Source organism: Lissotriton helveticus, chromosome 8 (assembly GCF_964261635.1).
Source record: "Lissotriton helveticus chromosome 8, aLisHel1.1, whole genome shotgun sequence".
NCBI classification, from domain to species: domain Eukaryota; kingdom Metazoa; phylum Chordata; class Amphibia; order Caudata; family Salamandridae; genus Lissotriton; species Lissotriton helveticus.
The window spans coordinates 1,696,717,338-1,696,740,514 of record NC_136069.1 but is presented as its reverse complement, the minus strand read 5'-3'; the positions used below and the strand labels follow the sequence as shown (position 1 = coordinate 1,696,740,514).

At 48.5% G+C, this 23,177-nt stretch overlaps 1 pseudogene; it reads right to left on the bottom strand.

Moving 5' to 3' along the window:
• Positions 1-22,456: 22,456 nt before the first annotated feature.
• On the bottom strand, positions 22,457-22,676 carry LOC144774591 (U2 spliceosomal RNA; annotated as a pseudogene).
• Positions 22,677-23,177: the final 501 nt, after the last annotated feature.

Sequence of the window (23,177 nt, the reverse complement as noted above, 5' to 3'; positions counted from 1 at the left end):
CCTCACGCAGGGACTCCTGGAAGTTTGAGTCCCTGCGGGTCCGCTCGCAGCCCTGTGCTTCCCTCTGACAAGCGCCCAGCTGCGCAGCCCCTTCAGACTCGGTGCTCCTCTCCCGCCTCACGAAGCGGGACCCACGGAGCGGGTCCGGCGAGGAGCTGGTAGGGTGGAGAAGTGAAATCCGGCGTGTAGTAATGCAGCCCACAGCAAGGGTCAAACAGGCAAAAGATCCCATATATTAGTCTGTGTGGTAATAAGCAGATGGTAGGTTTTATGTACAACGAGCTCAAACAACCTTATGATAACAACAATAAGGTGTCCGTGGTGATCCCATCCCAAAGTAGGTTTGGGTGACTAAATAGCCGCTAAATCCCCATTCAACATATTTTAAGAACATGGCAGAGGACCACCAAAGAATTGTGCAGCAAAATAAACAGCAACTTACAAAGAACTAGGGGGCATATCATCAAGGGCCAGCGATAATTATCATTGGCCATGTGTGGCGTGAAAAATCATAACGCAGCCTATCGCCGGAATCTATCTCCGGAATCTATCGCCCGGTTAGCACACTATCAGCAACGCTCTTCGCCGAGACGGTAGAAATCCTGGAAATAGCGGCGATAGGCATCAATATCGCTGGATTACCTGCGAAGAAAAATGGCTCAAGAGAAAAAACATTGCTGATAGGGAGATGTGGACTTAGTATAACAGTCCATCTCAAATTATAGACATGGCAAACACGGAAAATTAGTTGATGTTAGAAACCGGCAATGTAGCAGGTTTGCGCTAGTTTTATTGCCGCTAGGCCAGTTAGCGATTTGATAGATGATAGGGAGAACGCCTGTTAGTGATTAATATTGCTGTAGTTCACACAGGAACGCATACCTCGCATCTCATTAGCGATGCGAGGCGATAAGTTTATGGGCGCTAAGGCATGCATTCACGCGTTAGCGTGTCCATGCTGATAGGGCGTTAACATTATCGCCGCTTTTCACCTGAAAACGGACGCAAAAGCAGCGATAATGTTAACACCGGCCCTTGATGATATGCCCCTAGGTTCACTTAAAATAATAAGTGTGCCACAAGAACGCATTTGTCTTCCTGCACCGCACAATAAAGAATGATAAAAAATACCATAATTCTGTCCTTCAGAATAGAACGTCTGTAAGTACTAGTTTACAGCACTGAAGAATTGGATATGCTTTGCTATGCAGCACATGATGGATTACGTAGCAAATGTGGTAATATAAGTGCCATCTCCCCCTTTTATTTCTTTAAAAAGGGCCATCATTAGTACAGTAGGTACTGCTGCCAGGTGTGTAAGTGGTCACTGCTGGTTATCATTAATAAACCAGATGTAGTAGGCCTGGGGCCCAGGGGCTTGAGGGGTCCCCTGCATCCCAATTATCACTGTCTACCTTTGAAATAGGGGCATGGGAGGTATTTTCTTTTCTAGCATTAGGACCGAGGGCACCTTTGTAGAAAAAGGTCTTTTTTCTGAAAGGGACAGAGTATGGTCAGGTATGGTGGTGAAGAGGCGAAATATTCAGAGGAGACAGCCTGCTAATCGGGGATGCTGTTATCATTAATGCAGCAGGTGTAGTAGTATTGGGGCCCCATAGTGTGAGGGGCTCAGAACACCACAATTATGGGGAGCAGTATTTTTGGGACCATATATGTTTTTGTTTGATGCATTTGCTGTTTTATAAGTCTCATATTTAGTGTGTTTTATGAGCGATAGAAAAAGTGCTCCTGAAATGATCTCATAAGCCCGCCCCCTGTGCCCAGCTATGTCCCTACCGCTGCCCCAACCCTTGCCATAAAGTTTTCAACGGGGCCCGACCTCAAAACATTTTGCTTAGGGGCGCTCCGAGCAAAAAGTTTTGAAGAACGCTGCCTTAGGGCTTCTATCCTGGTCCCAATCACTAGAGGGAATTGTAGGAACCGTTTCAGGTTAAGGGGCCCGACAGCCAAAGTTCCTAACCTTCCTTCCATTTCAGACACTAGAACAGTCTCAGTGCTGTAGCGGCTCTTCGAGGGAGTGCCGCTGGGCAGTGGGGCGGGGTGAGGGAGGGGCAGCATGTGGGGTAGTAAACTCTGGCATACGGGTGAACGGAGGTAAGTAAATAAATAAATAAATAAAATGAATTAAATTGCGTGCGCTGTATCGCCATTTGGCGTTGCAGCGCATGCAATGTAATTCATTTTATTTACTTACTTACCTCCATTCGGCCGTATGCCGGATTTTACTAACCCCACCATGACCCTCCCCCGCCCCACAGCACTCTTTCGAGGAGCCGTTACTGCCTCAGTGTGAACCCTGATTTGCACTGGGCACATTGTTGATCTCATCTGGAGATTTGCCACACCAGTAGCAACTGGCGGGGGAAAAGGGATATTTTTGTTAGGGCAGAGAGCATCTTCAGTAGAGTGTCCAACCTTCTTACAAGCACAACACCAGGCCTTCAAGGGGTCAACATTTTCACCCTTATACTTAGACTTCTGGGACCCACCATCCTGAACAGGTTTTTGGGGACCTTTAGAAGACTCTTAGGGCCATATTATCAAGAAAGGGCGATACATTATCGCCGCTTTTATCGGCAAGAAACCGCCGCTAAATCGGCGATAATGGGCTTGATAATATGTCCTTGTGAATTCCCATAGAAGCTCAGGTTAAAACCAGAACCTGTACTTCTATGGGAATTCACAAAGACATATTATCGAGCCCATTTTCGCCTATTTAGCAGCAGTTTCTTGCCCATAAAAGCGGTGATAATGTATCGCCCTTTCTTGATAATATGGCCCTTAGTTTTTATCTTTGGGGGCAGCACCCCTTTCCCCTCTGGAGGTTTTGTAACCCCTTTCTTTTGGTCACCCCCATTAGACGTTTTAGTCACCCTTGTCCTAACCCAATTATCTGCCTTCTTTCCTAATTCTTGGGGAGAAAGTAGTGCTATGTCTACTGTGAGAAGTTGGCCTGGTATATGATGTCCACTATTCTAGTGGGCACCTTGCACCAGTCCAAACGACCCTTATTGAAGGTAGGTTGTAAAGTCAACCTTATAGAAAGCTATCCTAGTGGTAGCTGTGAAGAGCAGCCTTCAGGCTAAGACTTAGAGGCGAGTTAAGCAAGTTGTTTTACCAATTATAATCTCTTGAATGATCAAATGAAAGCACACCACACAAGGTATATATCAAATATATATGTATTTATTCTAAACACAATCCCTCTGGTCTCTTTATGAGGTCAGAGGTAAAAGTACAATACAAGGAACTTAGGGGACGATTAGGATTGCGGTGAATCCGCATCCTCCCGGCCGGCGGAAGCCACCGCCGGCCTGGAGGATGCGGATTCACCGCTGTGGTGATTGAAAAGACATCCACCAGATTAGGATGGCAGGGGCGTCATCTGCGGACGGGAAGACCGTCCGCCGCTTTTCCGCCACGGTCCCGCGGCGGAAAAGCTCTAATATGGTGGCGGTGTCTATCAGACACCGCCAGGCATATTAGGATGCATGCGGAAACATGCTTTTCCACTGCGGGTGTTCCGCCGTGGAAAAGCATGTGGTCTTTGGTGTTTGGGGGCCTGTTGCGGGCCTACAGGGTGTTGGGGGGTGGGGGGTGACCAGGTGGGGTACCTATGGTACCCCAGCATTTACATGCACAAAGCGTCAGGCACCGCGCGGTGCCTGCCGCTTTGAGCATGTAAATGTTAAACATGCATTTTTAACCTTGCGCCGGGTGCTGCTTCAAGCAGCACCCGCCGCAAGGTTAAAGATACAGGATGTGACCGCCAGGGTGGCGGTCACATCCTAATTGCACAGGAGGGACCACCGCTGCCCCTTCGGATGGTCCCTCCACCTCGGGGGTGGCAGACGGACGCAGGTCCATCCGCCATCCTAATAGGCCCCTTTATTAGCATACGATAAGTTGCACAGTATACATTATGCCCCAGGGGCCTCACAAACCGTATACTAAAATAGTGGTATAAGAACTATGTGAGAGTTAGAAAGCAGGCCTAGGACCTGCGGAATCGCTGGGGCTACCTAGAACCACCAAAATATAGGTTGTAAGAGGCCCACGGGAGACGCGTGCAGTGTCTAAACACAGCCGCGGGTTACCATTGACTTTCTATGGAGAACAAACAAGTTACAATTTTAAAGATTAAGGACACTTCTAGGTTAACTACGATGGAACCCTTTTAGACTTTTAGACTAGAACACTTCGAGAGTCAAGACCCACGGGAGCACCAGAGTAATTGTGTTACCTCACCCAGGGAAGCCGGGTACATAGGTGTCTTTTGGTGTCTTTTTGTCATCGATTCCAATGGAGAGCTGCGAAGAAGTGCTGCAGGCGACCAGAGGAAAAGTGTCCGGGTGGATCCAAGGGCCGATCGAAGACCTGAAGAACCTGAAAGCAGAGGGGACAGAGTCTGGGTCACTAGCCAGTGACCAGGATGGGGATGGGAAGCTGCCAGCCAATGTGGGATGCTTTAAGGTGAAAGAGGTGAAGCTTGTCTCTTCAGCCACGTGGTCCAAGAGGTGTTGAGAACAACCAAAAGCTGGATTCTAGTTTTCCCATGGAGGATCTATTGGACTGCTGTGTCAGAATCTGGATTAGATCCAACAAGCCTTGGCAAACGCAATCCAAGCAGGATGTCAAGATTGGCTTTGGTGCAGACCATCAAGGTCTGTGGGACTTCTCCTATGGAGAGAAATGAGAGCACATCTGGAGCAACCAGGAAAACTCACAAAATCAGAGATGGCCCTTTGTGGGGGCTCACTAGCCAACAGACTAGGAACCGCACAGGAGCCTTGAGCTGAAATGCACAAAGCGGGCCCACGTGACACTCGTGGAGTGTAGGCCTCTAAGCTTTAGTGCAAAAGGTGCTCGGTGCAGGTGCTTCAAATACTCCAATACATAACTTCGGGATACCTCGGGAAGTAGGTGCAGTGGCATAAGTGCAGGCTGTCCAGGAGTTCCGGTCCCACGTCTCCCGTGTCCACTACGGGTCTCAGCTTTGCTGAGAGCTCGGGTCAGAGATGTCTAGAAGTCTGTGTCCTGTGTCGCAGATTCTTCAGGATCCGGCAGGAGCCTTGAAAATGCAGACTGGCAAAGATGCAGTTGGTGCCTATTTGAACAGGATGGTCACTCCTCGACCACAAGGGGGATATCATCTTTCAGTCGATATGGAATGTTGAAGGTCCAAGATATATTTTGCAGAGTTTTGTCCAGGGTAATCTAAAGACCTAGGGACTGGGATCCTATTCTTATAGCAAGTTTAGGGTTTGGACTAACTCTTAGGTCCCACCTATGGGAGGACCTGGGAAGGGGGGGGTTACACCCCTTCCCCTTTGTCCAGTTTCATGCCAGAGCTTGGGCTGAGTGCCCCAGCAACCTGTTTGAACTGGAAAATGCATGGAGCACCTAGTGTGCCCCAGGCAGTGCCTGAAAAGCATTCACTTAATGCAACCCACCCTGCCCCAATACACTAAAGCCTGTCTAGGGAGGTGCCAGCACCTCCCTGGACAGGAAACCTATTGTCCAGGCCTCCCCTGCCGGAGTTTCATCCAGCAGCAGGAGGGCAGACTCGTGTCTGTGGCAGCAGCATCCATTTTGTAATGCTGGGGTTCTGTTTAACTTTAACAGGGTTTACCAGTAACTAAAAGTCTTCTCCCTCTAGAAGGGTGGAATGCTACACCTGCCACCAGAACTGACGGGCGGGTAGTATTCCATAGTGTTTGGCACCTTACACAACATGTTTTGATAAAGCTAAACCAAAGTTAACATTAACTGCGAGGATTATAATGCACTTAAGTGTATATGGTATAGCTATATCATAGAACAGCTATAAGGAGATGGTTCCGAAAGCTGCAGAGGGGCTCAGCTCATGCTAGGGAACCCTCTCACACAAAACCAAGCACTCTGCCTCCAGGATTGTCAAGGCCTGCCATAGGAGTAGATTATAGGTTAATATGTGTCTATATATATATATATATATGTAGATATGGGTATACTATATCTAAGTAAGGGGTGATTACACCACCTTACCCAAGCTGCCGGTGCAGACCTGTGGTGTCAGTTGGGAAGGCTAACCAGGGGTGGCATAATACATGCTGCAGCAACTGGTAGGCCTTCGGTGCACCTATGCCTTGGGTACCTAAGGTACCATATACAGGGTCTCACAAGGGTGACCCAGTAACCAATCTGGTATGTACCTAAAGTACATGAAATACATTTGACAGAAAAAGCCGATAGACTTGGGCCCTGAATAGCAGGGACCCAGTTCAACTAAGACGAACAGCAGCAAAACACCAGGCAAAAAGTGGGGGTAACCATATAGTCAGATTCCACCTTCCTACATCTACCAGATACTGGTGCAACTTTCCATTAGTGCAATTACTTAACATGTGTTCTTTCATCAGGCGATTGTGAAGCCCAACATACTCATGCACTTCACTTCCAGTCAACCAACCATCGAGTGTTTTTACTGAGTAGTCCATGAAGTCAACCCAGGATTGGCTTGGAGTTTTGTGAGCCCCCTGAATTTAATTCGATATTCCTCAGTTGTGAGTCCAAAGCCCTCAATCAGGTTCCCTTCATGAGGTCATAGGACTCAGCATCCAGCCCAGTGAGGGTCAGTAGTCTGTCTGCAGTTACCAGAGAACAGTTCCCATAATAAAGCCCTCCAGTGCGACTTCTTCACTTGCCCTCTCAAAGGCTGTGAACCATATGGCGATGTCATCACCTTCCTCGTATTTGGGGACAATCCCTTTGGGGATTTTAGGGCCATAAGACATTTCTTTCTCCCTAGGTTTGATATGGCTGCCACGATTGATGGGGGTAAGCCCATCTCTATTCTTTCTTTTCTAGAGTTAGGAGTCTGGTCTCTAGGTCTATCCTTTGGGTCAACCTTGCTATTAGGCTCTCCTCTTCACTGAGGCTGTCCTCAGTGATCTCACCAAGACCTGCCCCAGCTGTGTGGGTTCTAGGCGCTGTGAGTACTATCCTTGGAGTCAGGGTCTCAGGGGCCCTGGTCTCCCTACTTAGGGGTGGGGGTTGATGAGATCCTCCCCATCACGTGTTTCATCTACGTCGGAGGTGAGGTGGGACCTTCCCTCTCTGAAGGGTGGTCCTTAGAATACTCTGCCAAGAGCTCCAGAGCTTGGCCTTGGAAGGATCGACCCCACAGGAATCTTGTTAAGTTTGCACAGAGACCTTGACTCCCTCATATCTAATTTGGGGTATGGGGAGAGGTCGAGCTCCTTAACCACATTCTGTTCACCAGCTGTTTGGGATCTTTTTAAAAGAGGTCAAAAACTTCTAAACACTTTTACCCCTAACTACAGTTACTTTAAAACTTTTAAAATGCTAAAAGGACCTAATCAAGGCCCTAACAAGATTTTAAGAATTTGAAAAATATGTCAATTAGGAAAATTAATTTAAGCTAAAGGAAATTTTTAGATTATAGTCGTATGATAAGGTGTTGACCAAGTGATACAACAAATGCAAAGTGATAGACCCCACCGATGATCCACCGAATCTGGCTCTATATATACTATACCAAAGTAAGGTATAGTGTGCACAGATTTCAGTGGATCCCCAGAGGTATAGCAGAGGCTAAAGTAGATATTCTCTTTTTATACAAACAGTTTGTTTGGATTCAGTCTTTGAGTGTGTGACATTATTTCTTGACTGAGTGTGTACAACAAATGCTTAACACTTCCCTCCTGATAAGCCTGATTTTTCAACCACACTACTACAAGAGCAAGTAAGGTATTATCTACTTTAGTCTCTGCTACACATCTTGGGATCCACTGGACACTTTGTATAGTACACGTTACTTTGGTATACAGAGCCAGTTTCCTACACCAGCGCACTGACCCTTTGCAGTGTCACAAAAGTTATGCTCCGGCGGCATTAAAGTACCATAGAGGCACTGTGAATATGCCTCTAAGTGTCTCTCTCAGCACGTGTCCGCGGAATGAATCAGATTCGGAGACGTATGGCCTCCTCATTGTTGAATTCACCAAACTTTCAGTACTTGATAAAGGCATGAACGCTCTCGATAAACTCAACCATCCTTGCACCACTTTGTTGTTTAGCCTGGTTGAATATGTACCTTTCATAGTCTACATTCGCCATCGGATTGAACTTGGCTTCCAATGTTTCTTTGATTTGACGGTAAGACTCTGCGGGGCAGATTTACAATAACTGGCGCATCCCTGCATATCAGCAGGGATGCGTCAGTTATTGTGCGTCATGTTCCGCCACCATGGATGCGCCGCATCTACAATGCGGCACACCCTGGGGCAAAAACGGAACGATGCGTGACGCATCTGTGCTGTAAAGGCGGCGCATTGCTAGAGTTGCGTCGCAAGCGCGACGCAGCTCCAGCAGGGCTCAGGGGTGCCCTATCTTCAAGGTGCTACGTCAATCCTTACGCCTGCTTCAAGCAGGCGCAGGGTTTTGACGCAGCATGGGCTTAAAACTGACTGAGTGAAATCTTGTAGATTGTAAATCTGCCCCTTCATCAATTTGTGGCATTTTCTTTATCACTTCTTTAGCTCCATCACCTGCAAGGTTCTTTACGTGTTTTATGATCTGTTTGTCATTTGCTCCTTATAATGCATCTATGAAGTTGTCAAACATTTTGATCCATGCATCGAATGTCAGTGGTGGGTTTAGGACTGCATCTGCTCCGTTTGTGCCATTCCTTTCAGAAGACAGTAACAAATGTCACTATTCCAACTGGGTTATGGTGAATTGGATGCCACTGGCTATTGTGGACGCACCGGCCTCCAAACAGGGCCCGATACTGAGTCCATTGTCACTATATTAATTGCACGGGTAACTGCACCTGTGTACTCTGTACCTGTTTGTCGCTGACTTTGGTGGTTTCTGGTACCTTGCGATCGCCGCCTTTAGAGCCACTTGAAGAGTGTGGCTCACTGATTAGAGCGGCAGACCCTGATGCAGAGGTCTGGCCCGGGACTAGGGTTCAATTCCCGACGCGGCAGGGTCCTGAGCCCAAAAATGTCCACGGACTCGATAATTCTCGCCTCGGTGCCTATTCTAATCATGGGGTCCCACGCTGCAACTCTGGGCAATAGTTGCTTAATCTCCACTACGGCGGCCCACACGCTGCGGGATGCCTGGCTTTCACCCTGGGGATACCCAGTAGGGGTTATCTCACAGGGAAAAGCCAGGACGGGTTCCCAAGGCAAGCGCCTTGATGCCTTCGGGTGATACGTGCGCTATATAAGTCGCAATACGCAATACATTAGAGCTTTCTTGCACCTGGTTGCCGCTGCCGGATGTATGACATTACAACGCAGGCTATTACAACGCCTGTCTTTACAACGCGGTTTTTACATCGCAATCCATTACAACGCATAGCGCTTTGGGGTGCTGGATAGTGAATAGTTTAATTTACTATTCCAACTCCAGTCCCCGTGGAAACTAGGGAAGGTGTTGGATAGTAAATTAAACGTATTCCCTATCCTAGAGCGCCCCCCAGCGCAATGCCTTGTAATGGTTTGTGTTGTAATGACCGCGTTGTAATGGTAGTGCGTTGTAATAGTTTCGTTGTAAAGGTTGTTCACCCCGCTGCCTTTAGCTTTTCTTTGCATCTGGTCACTGCTGTATTTAGCCTTTCTGCTTTGTAGGAACGATGGCTCTGTGATACGCTGTGACACAGTATCTCCTCTTTTGGCTTCTCCAACAGGTTTCTGGCAGGCTTTTTGGCTGTGCTCCTCTGTAGGGCCTTCACCTTCTTCAAGGGCCCTGTGGAAGATGGAGCAGCACTTTGACTCCACATATGGCAACCGTCGATTGTTTCTCAGGATGCACGTGGCACGCACAAGCAGTTTGCTGGACGATGGCAAACCCTCAGGGAGAGCAATCGTGGTACTTTGGGACATTTATCCCCTAGTCACCGATAGTTGTTGCCTCCTCCCCAGCTCTGGAGCATGTAAATGGCCACGCAACGAACCGAAGCTCTGTAATGCACGTCTTTGTTCTTCAGCATGCAACTGTTAACTGAACGCATTGCGTCACAAACTTTATTAACCACACCCAGTCACAACGCATCCTATGACGTAACATTGTAAGGAGTCCACTGAGAACCACACTGGTCCCCGTGCACATGATCTTAAGTCACTACAAAGTGCAGCTGGAGAAAAAAGCATGAATGAAGCAAGAATTTTATTCACAAAATTAACCTTCCTAAAACAGTTCTCGTGTTGCACGATGACAGAATTCACTGTCTCTTTGCTGTACTTTTTTTTACTTAAGCACAATACTCCCAATATGTCCTTGACCAAAGAGATATGTTTCATATCACAGACGCCATTTCTGTTTTACATTTGGCCGTTGTCTTCAACAGGTAAGACAGACAGTGCTTGTAGGAGCATTGATTGAAGGTTTTGTATTGAGCATAAACTGAGGGCCTTATTTACAAGCCCCTTGCTCCACTGGTACGCCACTTTTTCCTGTATAAAAATTGACGCACAGCGTCGGAAGAGGCTTGTAAATAAGCCCCTGAGGTATTTATAATTTTTTAACTTTCTTCAATCTTAATTGTGAATATCTGTTATGGTACTCATTTTTGATGTGTGCAATATTTATGTTGGGTCATAAGAGGTGCATCTATAATATATATTTTAATTTAGGTTTCCATGTTTATTCGGGTGAGGAAAATTCCACTTTTTCAACTCTCTGCATTTTAGGAATTGTAGTTCTGGTCTTCATTTAGGGGTCACCAGGGGTCGCAGCTGTGACCCCTGGCTTTCCCCTTGCCACCCCTTGTACTGCCTTTCTGACCCCTGGCCTCAGAGTTGGCAAAATCAGTGCCTGGAACACAGGGGCAGCTCTTCCTAATGGATGCTGGTTGGATCTCCACTTGCCTGGTTTCTGTCAATTTATTTATTACACAAATAGCGAATAATAATATTCATTATCAGTGTAATAAAAATGGAGTACATTAGCTGGAATATGATCCTATCTGGAAGCTAAGGTAAGTAAAAAATGCTGTTGTATGCATGCTTCTGGGTGAGAGTGTGTTTATATGCACAAGACTCAAAGTAAAGGTCAAATGGCGCGCAATGTCACTTTCACTATCCCAGGCATTTTGGTGAATTGACGTCCATGGTTGTAATCTTTGTTTCTATTGAACCAAGTGGACACAACTATCTTAAAACAATGAATTAAAGGTCCAGTACTTTAAAAGTGGTGTCCTACGTCATTTTTATCTGAAGAAGGATGGTGTTCCTGTGAGGAGTGTGTTGTTTCTGTACAAAAACATGCAGTTTGCAGTTGCTATCTGCATTGTTTGTTTGATAAAGCAGGGTTGTGCACTTAACAGACAGATGGTATTAGTTTGGTGACGAGGATTTGTGCACTTGGACAAAGAAGGACATCACACAGCTCTTTCCTCTCATGTTTCCATTTAAAGAAATGCTGACCATTAGCAGGTATTTTACACAGGGTGCAGATCCTCACAAGGGACTACTTTCTACCATGTATGAGGCATAGAAGTCCGCTTATGACTGTTATACCAGGTACCATTGGCGTGAGTCTCCCTTCCATTTTTCGCTGTTGTCTCCTCTGTTTTTGATATGGTTTGCTGGTTTTAGATGCTTGCGGCACTGTGCCACCGCTATTCAGTGCCACAGTGCAAGTGCTCCCTATGTTAAATTGTTGTAATGCATTGGTGACTCCATGATTGGCTTATTTGATTTACTTGTCAGGTCCTAGTACAGTGAACCATGTGAGCCCAGGTGCTGTAGATCAACTGCTGCAAGTGGGCTTGCAGCACTGATTGTGCCACCCACAGAAGCAGCTTGTAAAGTGTGTCTCAGGCCTGTCATTGCAGAACCTGTGTGCAGTCCAGTACAGCCATTTTGACTTAGTAAGTGCACCCACTTGCCAGTCCCTAAACCTTCCCTTTTCTACATATCAGACACCCCTAAGGTAGGCCCCTGGGCAGGGTGCATTGTATGAAAAAGGTAGAACATGCCCTGATGTGTGTGCCATGTCCTGATAGTGAATTACAGCCAATTTCGTTTTTCACTATTGCAATGCTACTTGTCCCCATAGCCCCGAATGGGCAGTTTGATTAAAACATCTTATAATGCTAACTATCCCAGGGAACATGGTAGAAAACGAATGTAGTATGCCTGAACTCAGAATGATAAAATACATCATTTAGTGAAATTCTTTTTAACATTCTATGTTTGAAAATGCCACTTTTAGAAAGTAGGAAATTTTCCTGTCTAACCATCCAGCCTGCCTTGCTAGGTTGTGTATTGCATGTCTGATTTGTGAGTGACAGGAGGGCTTGGGCACAAGCAGTCTGATGGGTCAGGGCTGGGATGAATAGGACCATGGCTTGATAGAAAGTAGGGGGCAGAGATTTCCTTTCAGGTACACCGGCCACGTCAGCTTTCAACAATGCTGTCTCCACCTCTTGCCAGGAAGCTGCACAGAAATGGTTTTGGCTAGATACATGGGGCCTCATTTATGAGGCTGTGCATCATTTTTACGCTGCCGGTGCGTCACTTTTTATGACCCACCAGTGGCGTAAAAAATGCGCCTTGTTGCGCCATATTTACAAAGTGACGCATCTAGGTAGATGCATCACTTTGTAAACCCCTGCACCACATTATACCTGCGCCAGGTATAATGTGTGCAAGGGGGGCGTATTGAAGCAAGAAAGGGTCGTAGAAGTGACGCAGCCACTTCTAGGACTCAAATGTGTCAAAATCTTACGCCTGCCTCACAGCAGGCGTAAGACTGACGCAGGCCCTTTCACATGGGGCTTGCCCCATGTGAAAGGACACATTTCTGGAGTTGCGTCACTTTTGTGACACATTCCAGCAATGCGTCACTTTTGCCCCTACAGATACATCAGAAATACTGACGTATCTGTAACTCCTTGCGACATGATGCGTCATACTGTAAATATGACGCATCATTGGTGTCGCGAGGAGGGCGCAATGAAAAGTGACGCATCGCTGTTTTCACTCAGCGATGCGTCACTTTTCATAAATGAGACCCAGGCACCCTCTGCCTTCAGAGGACAAAGGATTTACTAGTATAAATATTGGGGCCCAGACCCCAAGGGGCATATTACCAACAAATAGAGATATTTATCGCTAAGTAGGGTTAGCGGCAATATTTTTATCGCCGCGCATCACCGGTTTTTATTGCTGAGATAACTTGCTATTAGCAAGGTTTATCTCAAAAGCGATAAAAATCTGGCGAAATGCGTGAATATCGCTGAGAATACAGCGATATTCACGCATTAGCGATGAAATGCCCTTAGCCATGTTATCCACCTTCCATTGGACAACATGGCTAAGAACTGGTCTGAGCAGTTGTTGGTTTTTGGCGATAGCGGGAATATTTCCATCGCTACGCCTGCCTTGATAATAGGCGATAGCGACGTTAGCGACTGCTTTCAGTTGGTAACAGGTTCGGTACGCCCACTTTGCATGTCATTAGCGATAAATATCGCTGACATGCAAAGCGGGCCCCAAACCGCTCGCTATCGCCTAAAAGCTGGCGCTAACATCAGTTAGCGACAGCTTGCTAATAGAGCGTTAGAATTAACGCCGCTTAGCGGCCGAAAACGGATGCCAAACCGGCGATAATTGCCTATCGCCACCCTTGGTAATATGCCCCCAAGACTTTAGACCACTTCTTGGAATTAAGACAGACCTTTTGCCAAGGAGAAGAAATAGAGAATCTGTAGGAGTTTTTGACTACCCCTGTGCCAGTGTGTTATTTGCTGGGGTTTGCCTGCAGTGGTTTCTTTATTGTCAAGGAAAGGAGAAAAGACTTTTTATTGAAACTTTCATCATCTTGAAGAGAAATCTCCAAGGGCTTGAATTGTGCTTGCCTCCTGCTGAAGTCTCAGGGATTCAAGACTTCACCACCAGATCCTCTCTGAATTCCCTTGCTGGGGATTCTGTATGCAGAAGCCTGCATATTATTGGGAACGTGACGCCGTTGCAGCTGTTGCCGTAGCATCATCGGAGAAGCGTTTCGCCGCTGCATCACCAGAGAAACGTGTCTGCGTCAGAGCTCTTTGTAGTCGAATCACCGGAGAAGTGTGTCGCCACCGCAAGTGTCATCATTTCATCCCCAGAGAAGAGTGTCGCAGGGCATGTCGCTGCACAGAAGTTACAGAGTTCGTCGGACGGCTGTCGGGCATACACACATTGCCTTCACGTCGTCACATCGCATCAAGGGTGCCATCTTATCGCATCAGACCGGACCGACGTATCGCATCAAGGCGCCATCTTGTCGCATCGCAATGCACCACGAGATCGTTGCATCGCCTCATCTGCAGTAAGGAACAGACGCATCGCCTGCTTTGCGCAAGCACTAAGGGACAGACGCATCGCCTCCCCCAAAGCAAGGAACAGACACATCGTTCTCCCTGCGAACCTTTTGTTTGTTTTGCTTTACGCATTTCAGGTACTTTTGTGTTGCATGTACCATCAACTTGAACTAAGCTGTTTCTACCTTTTTTAAGTCTGTTTTTAATTACTGTACCATGTACTCACCAGGGCCCATAAACTCACTTTTGAGTAAACCGCTAGTTGAACAAAGAGGCATATTATCAAGAACGGCGTTAAAATTATCACCGCTTTAGCGGAAGGAAACTGCCGCTAAAGCGGCGATAATGGGCTTGAAAATATGCCTTTGCGAATTCCCATAGAAGCCTAGGTTTTGGTGTGAACCTAGGCTTCTATGGGAATAAAGTGGTTACACCATATACCACCCACCTCTACTCTTTTCCAGTATAATTATTAATACTTTTCCTATATTAGCGTTAGTAAAATAACTTGTTTTCTTTTCAGCTAAGCATTTTTGTGGCTTCTGCTCATGCGTCAGAATTTCCCTTCAAGTGTTAATTTGCCATACTACGTAGATGCAGTTGACGCATGCACACAACAGTTTCCTGTTTAAAGCTGTATTAGTCCGTCTTCATTGTTATCCTCATTACAGTACACATAGGCAAGCTTCACTAACCCGCGTGTTCATGTGGTGCGTATTAGTATTCACGAAACTTCGTTAATAACTTCTTAGTGAGTTAAACGAGTGGATTGCTTCCGCAAGTCTCTTTCTTGCGAGACCTTGCTCCAGCAACACTCCTCCAGGAGGGCCAAACAATTAAGTGTAGAGGAAGCAACTGACTGAAAACTAAGTAAACAAAACATTGGAAGTGTTTCCCTTCATATTCTGACACTTCCTTATTCTTTTCAAACAATATACAGTTTCCTAAGTGAAAACCGTGTTTTGAGACATCATGAGACATGTATTCATAGAGAGCTTACTACCCTTTACAAGACGTTGAATGTGTTTTTTTTTCCTTCCAATATTTATTTTCTGGAAGAGAGCTCGTATAGTCTTCATAGGTTTACAGAGAAGCAAATTTGCAAATGTAATGCAAGTTTAGAACAGAAACTTAATTAAATCGGTTACAGTTTTTTATAAGAGACTACAAACCCTCGTGCTACAAACATTACTTTTGGCCACACTCTAGACCCACGTACTGACGTAGGTCGTCCAAAAATGTAAGACTCTCCTCTTCAATCACCACACGAGGTGCACTTTTTTTTTTACCTTGTTAGGGCGTCGTTTCTGGTTCAGATACATCAATCGTCACCTTCCACAACACCCTATTTATTCATAAGTCGTTGGTAACAAACTTGCCAACAAGTGCACAAGCTATCCCATTGACCTTTTACCTGTGAAGGGAAAAGGTCACGTTAATAAAATACATACAGTAAATTATTACATTTACTCCACCTGTCTTCATCGGCTCTCTCCTCTCGCCAAACTGGTTTCTGGATTGAAGGGAAGAATAGGCAAAAAAAATAGGTTAGTGGTCCCTCCAGGGCCCATTGAGTTACAAGGGGACCCCCTTTGGGGTTGAATTCATTGCCTGGGCCTTCCTGGGCCCCCTGTGTGACAGGGGACCCCTTTGGGTCCTCAGGTTTCGTCTTCGCTGTCTCCATCCGATCCGTCCAGTGCTGCGTAGTGGCACAAGAGGCTGTGGATCATCTTACGGCACACCAGGGTCAATGTCTCCTTTTTCCCTACTACCAGGCGGTTTCTGGAAAACAAAAGAACATCTTTGAAACAGCACAGGAGCCTCCAGCAGCCCTGGAGGTCACCTAGTGCATGTGTCCCTGGGAACAGTCCATACATCACAAACTCAGCAGTGATGCAGGTCGTATGATTCCAGGCCCTAAGCTCCGTGCCTAGGGCCTTCAGCAGGTCCTGTGTGTACGTGCACTCCAAGAAGAGATGGTATGTTGTCTCGTCCATGGTGCACCCTCTCGGGCAGGACTTGTATCGGTTGAGTCCTCTTGCGTGCATGAAGGCTCTCACGGGAAGTCCTCCGTGGATGGCCATCCAGGCGGTGTCTTTGTGCTGGTTTGTCAGGTGCTTGGATGTGACTTTTCCCCACTCGTGGTCTGCTGTGGCTGAGGGGTGAGTGACGATTGGCTCACTGATGACCATTGCACGTATCTGTCGCTGGACAAGCTTGGAAGTCCATGTAGCAGGGCTTGCTGCCTCCAGGCCAAATTCCTTCACAAACTTCTCCACTTCTTTGTAGAACCACAGAGTCTCCCAGTTGTATGGGACGGCGCTCACCCACTCTGTCCATCCGTGGCGACTCCACGTTGGCAGCAGGACGAAGCGTGCCATCAGAAAGCCGACTTGGCTCTCATCTTCGGTCCTCAGGGTGTTCCTCACGCAGTGGCACACGAAGATCCCCCTCAGGATGGTGGCAATGTCCGGCACTCCTTTGCCTCCTTTGTCGTGGGTCTTGAACATCACCGCTCTCTTCACTCTGTCCATCTTCGAGCTCCAGATGAAGTAGAAGATCATTCTTGTGATGGCCATGGCCGTTCTGGCCTGCACTGGCCACACTTGAGCGACGTACTTGAGCACTGGCGGGCTCTCGCTCCGCAGGATCGTCAGCTTCCGGAGGCTCCAGAGTCCCAGCTTCTGCCTCGTCTTCGCCAGTCTTTTCTCCCAGGTCTTCTCTGCTGCACCCTCTCTGCCGAACCAGACTCCAAGGATCTTCAAGAATTCCTGCTTGATGGGGAATGGCAGTGGGTCTCGGGGGAGGTCCAGTGTCCGAAGAGTAGGGTTTTCGACTTGGCGCTGTTGATCTTTGCTCCTGTTGCCTTCCCAAACTCGATACAAGTCCTTTCCAGTTCTCTTTTGGACTGACCGTTTGTGCAGAATACTGAGATGTCATCCAAGTAGAGGGAGCACGTGACATCTACTTTTCCTCTGCTTCCCGAAGCCTTCACTCCTCTGATGTTCCTGTTCTGCCGGATGCGTTCCGCGAGGAGTTCAATTATGCAGATGAACAGGAGGGGGAGAGCGGGCATCCCTACCTCACCCCTGATAGGACCGGGAAAGAGTCGGTACTCCAGCCATTCACTGATGCCGTGCTGGAGATGTCTCTATACATTGTTTTCACCACGTCACAGAAGAAGTCCCCCAGTCCCAGTGCTCTGAGTGCCCAGTCCATGAACTCATGGGAAACGCGGTCAAACGCCTTTTCCTGGTCCAGGTTGACCAAGGCCATTGGGACCCTCCGGCCCTTGACATACTCGATCGTGTCCCGGACCAGGGCCAGGCTGTCTGCGATTTTCCGGGCCGGTATACCACAGGACTGGTCTGGGTGGACTATCTCTGCTATCAATTTCTTTAAGTGGTTGGCCATTACCTTCACAAGAATCTTGTAGTCCACATTGAGGAGAGAGATGGCCCTCCAGTTCTTGAGGTCTTCTCTCTCTCACTTCTGTTTGTGCAAGAGTGTTATCATGCCCTCTCGCAGGGTTTCCAGCATACTGCCCTTGCCCACCATTTCCTCGTAGAGGTACAGCAAGTCCGGCCCGATCAGGTCCCACAGTTTGACATATAGTTCCACTGGGAGACCGTCATTTCCGGATGTCTTGCCTCCATTGGAGGTTGTGGCGGCCGAGTGCAGTTCTTCCAGGGTGAAAGGCGCATCCAGGCCATCTCTCTCTTCCGGACGCAGTGTCTTTGAGATGCCCACCAGGAAACTATCCGCCTGGGTTCTCTCTGACGACTTCGGTGAGTAGAGTTCACCGTAAAAGTTTGTTACGACTCTCATGACTTCTTCTTTCTCACTTTGGAGGTTGCCCTCCGAGTCCTGAAGCTCCACCATCGGTGTGTGGGCTGAGGGAATTTTCTTAAAGGAGAACGATATGCATTTCTCGCCCTTCTCGAGGTTCTCGGTTCTGGTCCGGAAGATGATTTTCTTGAATTCTTCCCTAAAGTGCTCTGTTTCCTCCAGGTCGTCATCCACGTCCCATCCCCTGAGCTCGAGTTCGTACAGTTGTTGCAGTTTGCTCTGCAGCTTCCTGAACGTCCTCTTCTTTTCCGGTGCAGCAGATCTGCTTGCATCCTGGAAGAAGATCCGGAACCTGACCTTCACCTATTCCCACCACTCGCTGGTGGATTGAAAGAGGCCCTTCATGTCCTACCACTCTACATAGCCATCTCTGAGGTTCGCCACTAACTCCTTGTTGTCCAGCAAAGAGCAGTTCAGTTTCCACGAACCTGGGCCAGCGGGGAACTTCCCTGTAAGTTCCCCCTCAAAACTGCCTGCTCTATGGTCAGAGAAGTGGACGGCGAACATGGAGCTTCGCCCAGGCTTTACTGTTGGGGAGGTGAGAAGGAGGTCGATCCGTGAATGCACGGATAAGTCCGGCCTGCTCCAGGAATGATTCCTGGCGTTCGGCCCCATGGTCCCGATTACATCCTGGAGGGACGCCTTCCTTATCATCTCTACCAACAGCCTGGACATCACATCAATCCCTGCAGAGCCTGGCCCACTGCGTCCATCCAACTCTACTATGTAGTTGAAATCACCACTCATCAGAATGGTTCTGGAGGTTACGAGTTGCATCCTGAGCACCCTGAACATCTCGAGTCGCTCGTTCTTCTCCGGGGAGGCATAGACATTGATGAGCCGAACGGGCTCACCGGCCCATGAGCCGTCCACGACCAGCACTCTGCTGTTGACCTGCTCGGTTACTTTGTCCATGGTGAAATGGCTTCCCCTGATTAGAATGGCCACTGTAGATGATTTGCAATTGTTCCCTCCAGACCAAAATGATGGCCCGTGCGTCCACTGCCGTTCAAGCTGGCTGTACGGCTGGGTGTACGGAATCCCATATTCCTGCAGAAAGCAGATATCTCGGTTCTGGGTGGCCAGGAAGCGCAACGTGCCAACCCGCCTGACCTGATCCTTCATGCTTCTGACGTTTAGGGTGAGCAATGATATAGCCATTGTCTCGGTGCTATCGGTCAGTGTCTGGTTTCGGTACCTACTGGTGTTGAAGGCCCTGGGTGTTCCTACTGGGTGTGTGGGTCCTCCTGGTCTTCTGTTGGCCCCCACTCTTCTGCAGCGCCTCCTGTGCATGCGATAAGCACCTCAGTTTCTACGTCCAGGTCCCACTGGTCTGGTACGGGTGTGGGTACCAAGCTGTTGAGTTGGCGGTGGATTTCCTGGAGGGTTGACTCCTCCTCCCCTGGTTTGTCTCCCTCCTCCTCCTCCATCTCCTCACCGTCGCTCTCTATGAGGATGGTGTTTCATTTTCTGGTTCCTTGTCGGTGCCCGCGTTGTTCACCTTCTTGCTCTTCAGGAAGTCCTCCTTTGTTGGTAGCTTCCTCTTTTGGGGGTTTATCCGTTGGGGTGTTTTGTCTGGTGTCCCCTCGTCCTCCAGCTTCTCCGGCCTGGGTCCAGGTGGTGGCGGTTTGTGTGTGGTTGCCTTCTGGATCCTTGCACTGGTGCGTTTCAGCTCCTTGTGTTCTTTATGTTTCGTGGCCTTTTGGTGCAGCGACTGGGCACGGACCTGCGTCCACGTCTCCTGGATGTTCTCCTAATCCTTGTTGTCGCTGTTTTCCTCAGGTCTTCCTTCCTTCTTCTTTCCCTTCTTTTTGTCAGTCTTCTTCCCTTCTTTTGCCTTAGCAGAGTTCCTTTTCTCCTTTCCTGCCTCCTTGACCTCTGTGTCTGGCATAAGTGTCGTCTCTCCGGAGGACTCCTTCGGAGGTGCTGCTGCTTGTGTTGCTCCGTCCTTGGGGAGATCCTCGGCTGGTGTTGCCTCCGCCGGTGTTGATTCCCTTGGGGTTTCCTGTGGTGGGGCCATTGCTGGTGCGCCCTCCTCGGGGTTCCCTTTGGGTGTCCGGGGTTCCTTGGCTGGTGCCGTCACAGTAGGTTGTGGTGTTCCTGTGTTCGGTCCTGCTTTGGGTCCCTCTTCGTTGCTCTGGCCTGGTCCTGTGGAGGTTGTTGCTTTCCGATCCTGGCTCTTCTGGTCTACCTTCCTGGGGGCTGCTGTTGTTTTCCCCGCCTGGTCCCTGGCATCCTTCAGGAGGGTGTTCAGGTTGGCGTTGGCCGTTGGCGAGAGCTTCGGCCTGGTCTGTCTCTAGGCTGGGCTCCAGGCTGGGCTCGCTGCGGCGGCCGCTGCATACGTCTTCGGCAGGTCTGACTTGGGGCATCAGTAGTACGTGTGGCCTCCCTCTCCGCAGAGGTTGCACTTCCTGGTCCCTTTGCATGAGCCTGCGTCTTGTCCGGACTGCTTGCAGATCCAGCAGAACTTCACTGGGCAATCCTTGCCGGAATGACCCGTGCCCTCGCACTTCCTGCAGGTGAAGGGTTGTCCTGGGTATTTGATCCTCCCCATGTCCGATCCTAGGTAGAAACTGGCCAGTGGGTGTTTCATGCCGTCTCTCCCTGTGGGGTCTTTGTGGAGGTTGATCTGCGCCTGCCAGGTTGTGTTCCAAATTCCATTGGTGTCTCTGACCTTGGCGGGTCCTGTCAGGATGGTGCCGTACCTTTGGAGGAGCGACGCAATGTCCTTGTCCGGGATGTGGGGGTTGGTCATCTCGACTGCTACCCTCTTCTCCGTGGTTGCTGGTTCCATTCCTGCCGTTATGCCAAAGGTGCTGTAGGGTGCCTCCTCCTTCTTCCCTTGAAAGAAGTCCCAGTACTTTTTGAAGAGTGCTTGGGTGAAAAAGCTGAGGAGGAAGATCATGCCCGACGCGGACGCCTGGCAACTCAGCACCTCGTCTACTTGGACCCCTGCTGGTTTTAGGATCTTCTTCATGAACAAGGCTCGGTCCATTCGGGATCCTTCTTTATCCTTCACCTCCCACCGTATGAGCTGGGTGTGCCGGTGAGTGATGTTGTACCCATTGAAGGGTTCGGGGGCTGTCCCTTGCATGGTCCCTGCCTCGACTTTCCCTCTGTTCCCTGGTTTGGCTGCCTTGGGGTTTCCAGGGGCACCTGTTTTAGCTCCTGGTGCCTTTGGCCCTGAGGCCTGGGGTCCAGGGGGCTTGAGGGGGCCAGCCTTCCCAGCCCTGGTGCCTGCTTCCACGGGTGCCTCCTTACTCGCCGCCTTGCCGCTGTCCCCAGGGGGTAGGGGGTTTGGTTTCTGGGCATCCGGTTGGGGGATGCCTTCTGGGGTGACCACTGGGCTCCAGTTTCCATGTCCTCCATTTGGTTGGTTGAGGGGTTCACCTGGTAATTACTGGGTTGCCGCCGGATTACAGAGTTCACCTTTAGACAGTCCGCCTGGGTACCTGGGGTGTCTCCCAGCAAACCTTAGAGGTCTGCAGTGCAAGAAACACTGACCAGTCGCTCCTTAGAACTAAGGCAGGGTTATAGGTGTGTCCACCTAAGCATAAATCCCCTTACCAGAGGTCTGGGTACTGTTCAGGCCGGTGAAGGATGTTAGGAGGGGGCATATTACCAGGTGCCATTATCGCCACCTTAGCGGGACCTTTTCCCGCTAAAGCGGCGATAATTTTATCGCCCTATTACCAAGCTTTCGCTAACACCAGTTAGCGACAGCTAGTAGGAGATAGCGATCATCTTGGGGCCCACTTTGCATGTCAGCGATATTTATCACTAATTACATGCAAAGTGGGCGTGCCAAGATGTTAGCGACTGGAAACAGTCACTAATATCGCTATCTCCAATTATCAACAAAGCCTTACTTTTGGAAATATTCGCGCTAAGCGCGAATATCTCCAAAAGATAACGCCTGCCCAGAGCAGTTCTTAGCCATGTTATCCAATGGAAGGTGGATAACATGGCTAAGAGCATTGTCACGATAATGCATGAATAACGCTGATTTTTCAGCGATATTCATGCATTTTCTCAGGATTTTTACCGCTTTTTAGATAAACCTTGGTATCTCAGCTGTAAAAATCGTCGGAGCACGGCTATATAATTTTAGCCGCTAACCATGCATAGCGATAATTATCTCTATTGCTTGGTAATATGCCTGAGGTGTTTTAAGCCTCCAGCATTAGTCCACCCAAACGCCAAGAGAGAGAGAGTAAAAGAGCGCAACGTTACCTGTGCTCTAGGAGCTGTCCGCAGGGCCCCTGGGGGTTCTACTTTATGTTTCTAGTGAACGAACAGACACCAGCACGCTGGTGCCCCTCATCCGCCTTAATTAAAAGCACGTTGGGCCATCGCAAAAATTTGCATAAGCTTCAAAGTCGTAGAACAGTGCAAATCAAATTCCAACTGCGCAGAAACCGCGCTGTGAAACTGATAAGAACAGATACTACACTTGATCTTAGCCAAAAGGCCGTTAATAACTTGTTAGTGAGTTAAACGAGTGGATTGCTGCCGCAAGTCTCTTTCTTACAAGACCTTGCTCCATCAACACTTCTCCAGGAGGGCCAAAAATTTGAGTGGAGAGGAAGCAACTGACTGAAACCAAAACAACATACAGGGCCAGATGTAGGTCGGCAAATACCGGTCGGTAACTGACGATTTCGGCCGTTACTGACCGGTATTTGCAAATGGAGATGTAGGGCCTTTACCGATTTGGTAAAATACCGATTCTGTAAATTTACAGAATCGGTAAATCAATATGTAGGTGGCACTGAAAACAGTGCCACAGGCCCTTACCGATTCGTTATTTACCATGTAATACTATTGCATGGTAAATAACGAATACCTGTGTACATGCACATCTGTACATGCACATACATGCCCCTTAGGGCATGTATGTGTGCCGCATGGCACACAAGCCACAAACAGGGGTGCAACAGGGTGTCAAAGTGACACCCTGTCCCCCTTGGCAATTCGGTAATCT